Raw genomic sequence first — 7500 nt, 5'->3', positions numbered from 1 at the left:
GGTGTCCCTCCCGCGGGCGGCCTCCAGCCCAAGTCCGGCCGGCCGGGTAGACCTGGTGTCCCTCCCGGCCGGGTAGACCTGGTGTCCTTCCCGGCCGGCCGGCCGGGTAGACCTGGTGTCCCTCCCGGCCGGGTAGACCTGGTGTCCCTCCCGGCCGGCCGGCCGGGTAGACCTGGTGTCCCTCCCGGCCGGGTAGACCTGGTGTCCCTCCCGGCCGGCCGGCCGGGTAGACCTGGTGTCCCTCCCGGCCGGCCGGCCGGGTAGACCTGCCGGCCCGCAACCGGCCTGGTACCCACGTCGTACTGGCGGGGTGGATGCGGGCTCCCCAGATTTAAGCGTACGTGCTTCTCTCGGCGAGGTGCAGGGCTGCCGGTTGGCGGCGGTGGGGGTGAGAGGAGCGTGTCATTTCGGTTTTTTACCCTCCGCTCGTCCGAGATTGCAGCGCCTGTAATACAAGGCATGAAGCTGCAACCTCCCGCCCCGTGCCGTCGTCGTCTTTTCTGGGTTGCGATCGCAGCCACCACAGAAACGGGAAAAGAGAGATGAAAAGGAAAAATTAGTTGTTTTTTTTTTTTCTACAGCCGCCTCCCCCTGCGGTGCTCACGCCGCTGCCCTGCCCGGACCCGCTGGCCGCCGTGCGACCGCTGGCATCGACCGGTGTCTGCGTCCGCGTGGGGTCCCAGCACGGCCGGGTCTCTGGCCGGCATTCCCGCCACCCCCTCCCGGCAGCCCCCGCGCTCCCCGCCGCCTGCCCCTTGTGACGTCACAAGTAGCCGAGGAGGGGTAACAGGGCGCTTCCGGGCCCGGGCTCCCGAGCTGCCTGTGACGTCACGCCGTGCCCGAGCGGGCCCTGGCTTGAAGCAGGCGGCGGCTCGGGATGACACGGGCACCCGCGTAGCTCCAAGGCAGGGAGCAGGCCGTGGCCTGAGCCTCTCGCGGCGAAGTCACGCCTGGACTAGGACGTGATGGGCCTGGGCCGGGCCGTGGCTGGTGGGCTCTCACGCGAGGGGGTCTCCTGCAGCTTTCGAGCCGGTAGGCAGGCCGGCGGCGAGGCGAGGCCTGGCTTATGCAGCGCCCCTCGTGATCTCACCTTCAACTGGGGAGGCGACGGGGCCAGCGCAGCTGCCGGCTAGCGTACGGACGCGGAGGGTCGGAACCGGCAGGGAAGAGTTCGGCTGAGACGGGATCGAACGCGGACCTGAAAACACGCGACGAGAATCACGAACGGAGAGGTCAAGCGGAAGCCTGACCAGCGCTAGGGCATCGATTCAGAAACGGTTCAGGAGCTCACGCTCTGCCCACGCACGTGCGCCCGCCTGCCCCGCACCCCCACAAGCTGCCCGGCCCGAAGCCGTCTGCCTGGGGCTGCCCGCGCGCGCACGCATATACGGCCGCCCCCCCATCCCGCCAAAGCCGCCCCACCCGCCACGTGCTTCTCCGTGAGACCGGCGGCGCCCCCCCAACACCGCCGCTTGGCCCGCGACGAGCCCGCCCCCCCCCCCCCCCCCCCCCAACCCTCCCGCCACCAGGTTCACCGTGACACCGGCCGCCCCCCCCACCCCCCAGCCCACCCACCCCCCCCCCGCCACCCCCCGCCCCATCCCACCCCCCCACCCCCCGCCCCCGCCACCCCCGGGGTTCGCGAGGAGACCGGCCGCCCCCTACCTCCGGCCCGCTTTCCACCAGCAGCAGCACATTGGCCGCTCCAGGGAAGGAAGGCGGGAGACCTTAGGACCCAGCGGCGTCGCCGCCGCCGCCTCCGTGCCGGGGGGCCCGGAGGGGCCTCCCGCCGGCGGCGGCGATGATGGGTGGCGCGTGTTTTGGACGCTGAGCCCCCGCAGCTGCCGAGTCCCTGCCGCGCCGTGCCCGCGGCCCGGCTCCCCGCCTTCCTCAGTCGGTCGCTCGGCCGCCCGCCCTCCTGCCCGCCTGCTCCGTTCCCGCCCCGGGTTGAAAGCCAAACGAACGCCGAAGGGGTGGGAGGGAGAGCAGCGACGGGGCGGGGGTGTGTGTGTAACAACAGAAACCGCTCCCCACCAACACCACCCCCCCACCACCCCCCCCCCCCCCCCGCCCCCCCACCGCCGCAACGAGCTCTGTCGACCCCCCTGCCGACCCCCCCCCAACCCCCACCCCTCCCGCCACCAGGTCCACCGTGACACCGGCCGCCCCCTGCCACCCCCGGGGTTCGCGAGGAGACCGGCCGCCCCCTACCTCCGGCCCGCTTTCCACCAGCAGCAGCACATTGGCCGCTCCAGGGAAGGAAGGCGGGAGACCTTAGGACCCAGCGGCGTCGCCGCCGCCGCCTCCGTGCCGGGGGGCCCGGAGGGGCCTCCCGCCGGCGGCGGCGATGATGGGTGGCGCGTGTTTTGGACGCTGAGCCCCCGCAGCTGCCGAGTCCCTGCCGCGCCGTGCCCGCGGCCCGGCTCCCCGCCTTCCTCAGTCGGTCGCTCGGCCGCCCGCCCTCCTGCCCGCCTGCTCCGTTCCCGCCGCGGGTTGAAAGCCAAACGAACGCCGAAGGGGTGGGAGGGAGAGCAGCGAGGGCGGGTGGTGGTGGTGGTGGTGGTGGTGGTGTAACAGAAACCGCCCCCGATCCCCCACCCCCCAGCCGTAGTGCTCCGCGGCGCCGAGGAGGCTGCGGTCGGTTGGCGGCCGCACCCACCGCCCTGCAGCTCCGGAGTTGCAGCGGTGGGGCGGGGACCAACGGCTCTTCGGGCGCGCGGGCGACGGTGGGGGTCGGGGGGCTGGGGGGGGTGGGGGGCTGGGGGTGTCTGTGTGTGTGCGCGTGCGTGCGTGCGTGTGTGTGTGTGTGTGTGTCTGTGTCTGTGTGTGCGTGTGTGTGTGTGCGCGCCTGTGTCTCTCTCTCGCGCGCGCGCGCTCTCTCTCTCTCTCTCTCTCTCTCTCTCTGTGTCTCTGCGTGTGTGTCCGAGCTCGTGTGTGTCGCGGCGGGGGGGGGGGGGGGGGGGGAACAAACAACAAAACAACAATCCGAACAACACACACACACACACACACACGCGCGCACACACCCCCACACCCCCTATTCCCACACATAAAGCCCGGGAGCCCCCTTCCCACCCCCCCACCCCAACCCCGTCGAAAAAAACCTAAACGCGAATGCCAGCGAGCGCCTGGCAACGCCGGGACCCGGACCCGGACCCGGACCCGGACCCGGACCCGGTGAAGGGCGCCCGGTGCCCACGCCTCTGCGGCACAGCGAAAGGCGGGGGGAAAGAAACAAAATAAAAACACACACACGCACCCCCACCCCCCCCCCCACCCCCCCTCCCCCGAGACTAAAGCTAAACCCACGCTGCGAAACCAAAAGCTGAAGCCGAGGACCGCCCGGCAGCGCCGGGACCCCGACCCGGCGAAAAGCGCCCGGTTCCCGATGCGAACTCGCTCCAGCGAGACGGGCGTCTCCGTTGGGGGTGAGGTGCGGGGAACGTCGCCGCTTCTGCCGGGTCCCCTGGCAGCCGCGGGAAGCGGGGGGGGGGAGTGGCGGGCGGCGCCGTGCGGCGCGGAGTGGCGCGGCGCAGAGGGGCTGACTGGCGGCCGAGGGGGCGGGCAGCGAATGATGCCAGCGACTGCATGGCAGCCAACGGGTCGGGGCGGGGGGGTGGGGGGGCTGGTGCTGCGTGCACATGAGAGCGCGGCGGGGCGCGGGGGTGCGGGGGTGCGTTAAGAAAAAAAATTTCCCTTTTCATTTATTTTTTTTCGGATTTCATTGGCATCTATCGAAACAAAAATGTCTCGCACGACGCGGCCGCCAGGTCTACCCGCCTCCGGGGCGTGAAGCGGCCGACAGGTCTGCCCGCCTCCGGGGCGTGAGGCGGCCGTCAGGTCTACCCGCCTCCGCGGCGTGAGGCGGCCGTCAGGTCTACCCGCCTCCGCGGCGTGTGGCGGCCGTCAGGTCTACCCGCCTCCGGGGCGTGTGGCGGCCGTCAGGTCTACCCGCCTCCGGGGCGTGAGGCGGCCGTCAGGTCTACCCGCCTCCGGGGCGTGTGGCGGCCGTCAGGTCTACCCGCCTCCGGGGCGTGTGGCGGCCGTCAGGTCTACCCGCCTCCGGGGCGTGAGGCGGCCGTCAGGTCTACCCGCCTCCGCGGCGTGAGGCGGCCGTCAGGTCTACCCGCCTCCGGGGCGTGAGGCGGCCGTCAGGTCTACCCGCCTCCGGGGCGTGAGGCGGCCGTCAGGTCTACCCGCCTCCGGGGCGTGTGGCGGCCGTCAGGTCTACCCGCCTCCGGGGCGCGAGGCGGCCGTCAGGTCTACCCGCCTCCGGGGCGCGACGCGGCCGTCAGGTCTACCCGCCTCCGGGGCGTGAGGCGGCCGTCAGGTCTACCCGCCTCCGGGGCGTGAGGCGGCCGTCAGGTCTACCCGCTTCCGCGGCGTGAGGCGGCCGTCAGGTCTACCCGCCTCCGGGGCGTGAGGCGGCCGTCAGGTCTACCCGCCTCCGGGGCGTGAGGCGGCCGTCAGGTCTACCCGCTTCCGGGGCGTGAGGCGGCCGTCAGGTCTACCCGCCTCCGGGGCGTGAGGCGGCCGTCAGGTCTACCCGCTTCCGGGGCGTGAGGCGGCCGTCAGGTCTACCCGCCTCCGGGGCGTGTGGCGGCCGTCAGGTCTACCCGCCTCCGCGGCGTGTGGCGGCCGTCAGGTCTACCCGCTTCCGGGGCGTGAGGCGGCCGTCAGGTCTACCCGCCTCCGGGGCGTGAGGCGGCCGTCAGGTCTACCCACCTCCGAGGCGACCGGCGGTGGCCGCTAGGTGTACCCGGCTCCACGTTGCCGGCGGCCGGCTCAGCGTCCGTAGAAAGGGCTGCCAGGTCTACCCGGCTCCGTCGGGACTTAGAGCGCGGGCAGACCTGTTGGCTCCGGCAGTTCCTCCAAGGGGTCGCTGTTTCGCGCTGCCTCCAGTTAGGTCATCGTAAGAGGCGGCGTCTCTGCAGCGCCTCCCCCGCTGGCAGGCAGACACTGCCTTTAAGCGCCCCTTTCCGGCGCGGACCCATATTCTCCTTATATAGGGGCACGAGGCGTCTCTGCTCCAGACAAGCGCCACCGAGCGAGGGCACGCGGCTTAGCCGGCCAAGTGGAATGCTGGGCGGCCGCAGACGGTGGTTTCCCCCGGGGAATTGGGCACGGTTCTCAAGCCGGTGCTCTGTCAGGCGAGCGTGCACGGAACCGAGAGCACCCAGAGAGATGCCGAACGGCACGAAGCCGGGCGGCGTTGGGGCGGTCGCTGCCGAGTGGTGAGAAAAGGACGGGCAGAGGTGCACGGGAGAGGCCGAAGACCGGTGGCCGGAGGCGGCTGGCGGCACTTGAACGCTGGATACTGGGGGGGGGGAGCCGAGCTGTGAGACTACCGTGGGTGGTTACCCCCGTCCCCCCCCGGTCCCCCGAGAGCCCGATGATGGCGGAGGGGGGGAGCGCCGGTATGTGTGTTGACACAGCGGTGCTCCGTACGGTTCCAGCCCGTCGGGGGCTGTTGCCCAGCTCCTTGAGGGGGCCTTGGGGATGGGAGGAGAGGTGGCGGCGGCGGCACCTGCTCCCTTTGTTTGCCGGCCTTAAGCCGGAGCCCGTGGCATGGGCACGCCACGGTTTTGGCTGGTCGCGGTGGCCGGCAGCTGGATGCAGACGGCCCGGGGGGGGTGTGTCTCGAGCCACCGGTGGGTGGCCCCCCCCCCGGCCCCCCGAGAGCCCGACGATGGTAAGGCGAGAGGCGGCGGCGCCTCCCTGGTTCTTGGTTTACTCCTTTCGTTGCCGGTATCGTATGCCATACGTGCGGGGCGGCCTGTGGTGTCCGGCCGGCTCTCGGCGTCCCTGGTTTCTACCGGCCGGGCTCGGTGAAGGGAGGTCTGCACGGTGCTGTGAGCGAAGGCTAGTCGACTCCTCGGGTCCTTTGCTCTCTCGGCCCTAAGCCGGAGCCCGTGACATGGGCACAGCACGGTACGTTTTTGGCCGCCGGTGTTGGCTGGCAGCCGGGTGCAGATGGCCGTGGTGGGGTGTCTCGAGCCTTCAGCGGCTACCCCCCCCCCCCACCACTCTGGTCCCCTGAGAAGCCGGATGATGGTAAGGCGAGGCGGCGGCGCCTCGGTCCTCTTTTCCGCTTTCTTTTTTTCCTGGTGCAGATGCCATACGTGGGGCGGCCTGCGGTGTCCGGTCTGCTCCTGGCGTCCCTGGTTTGTACCAGCCGGGCTCAGTGAAGGGGAGGTCTGCACGGTGCTGTGAGCGAGGTTGGTCGGCGCCTCGGTTCCTTTGCTCTCTGGCCCTAAGCCGGAGCCCGCGATGCGGGTACAGCACGTTTTTTTGTTTTTGGCCGGTGGTGGTGTCCGGCAGCCGGATGCAGATGGCCGGCGGGGTGTCCTGAGCCTTCAGCGGCTTTCCCCCGGCCCCCCGCCTGAGCTGTTCCACACCTGGCTTTTTCCCTCCGGGGTAACCTGTTCCCTGCGTTTGTTGGGCAAAGGCCGGTGGCCGGCGGCGGCCGCCGGCACTTGAACGCTGGAAGACCGGCGGAGTCGAGCCTGTCGCGGCTTTACCCCGGTCCAGCCGAGTCGGCTGAAGGGAATCCTTGTGCGTGGCGGGTGGGTGGCGGCGGTGGCGGGGCACATCCCGCGCACCCGGTCCCCCACCCCCTCGACTGGTACCGGTACGGAGGCGTAGCCTACTGAGGCTGGCCTCGGGCACGTCGGACAGGCTTCGCGGCGAGCCGGCTCTGCCGGTGTTGAAGCCGCCGGAGCACCTGTCACGGATGTCGCCCCTGCTCGCTCGCACGCAGAGCCCCGCGTCGTCCGCCCGCCCGCTTGCGGGTGGCCGAGGGCAGGCGCGCGGTGGCTGTCGCTGTCCCAGGACCCGTGGCCGTTGTGGCCTTCGCTGATCGATGAGGCACTTGGGGTCGCGTCGGAAAGGGCCCCCGGCGGGCCGGCTCTGCTGTACTCCCCGTAATAGGGAGCCGCGGTGGCGTCCGGTGTTCAGGCAGGGCGGTCTCCTTTCCAATTCGCTTCCCCGCTGTGAGCGAGGTATCGTCCTAGTCTCTTCCCCCCCCCGAGCGAGAAGGGGGCCGTGGCGACGGCGGCGAGGCGCGTGCCTCCCCCGTGTCACCTCACCCTGTCCTGCTGCCGCTCGGCGCGGGGGGGGGTTTCCTGGGCCTTCCTTACCGAACCAGGCTGTGTGACAGCCGCGTGGCCCCGCGAGCCACCAGGTGTCCTAAACCACGCCGAGGCGCCGGTGCCGACCTCGGTCCGGGTGCCCGTGGGTGCCGGCCGCAAGCAGCGCTGGGCGGCGAGGGCGGTCGAGCCGCGAAAGAAACCGGGCCAAAGCGAGGGAAGAAAAGCGTGTCCGGGCCGCGTCTGCCCGGGCGGGCCTGGAGGCGTGCCGCGGGCGGCAGGGGGGCGTCCCCCTCCGGCGCTGGCGCCGCCGCCGTGTAGGGCTCTCCGTGCCGCCCTTCCGCCTGCTGCAGAGCGAGCCGCCCCGGCAGGGGCCTCGGTCCGCGGGGTCGCGCCCGCCTCGGCGGGTCGC

Source organism: Athene noctua, unplaced genomic scaffold (genome assembly GCF_965140245.1).
Source record: "Athene noctua unplaced genomic scaffold, bAthNoc1.hap1.1 HAP1_HAP1_scaffold_302, whole genome shotgun sequence".
NCBI classification, from domain to species: Eukaryota; Metazoa; Chordata; class Aves; order Strigiformes; family Strigidae; genus Athene; species Athene noctua.
This window is presented reverse-complemented; position numbering follows the sequence as displayed.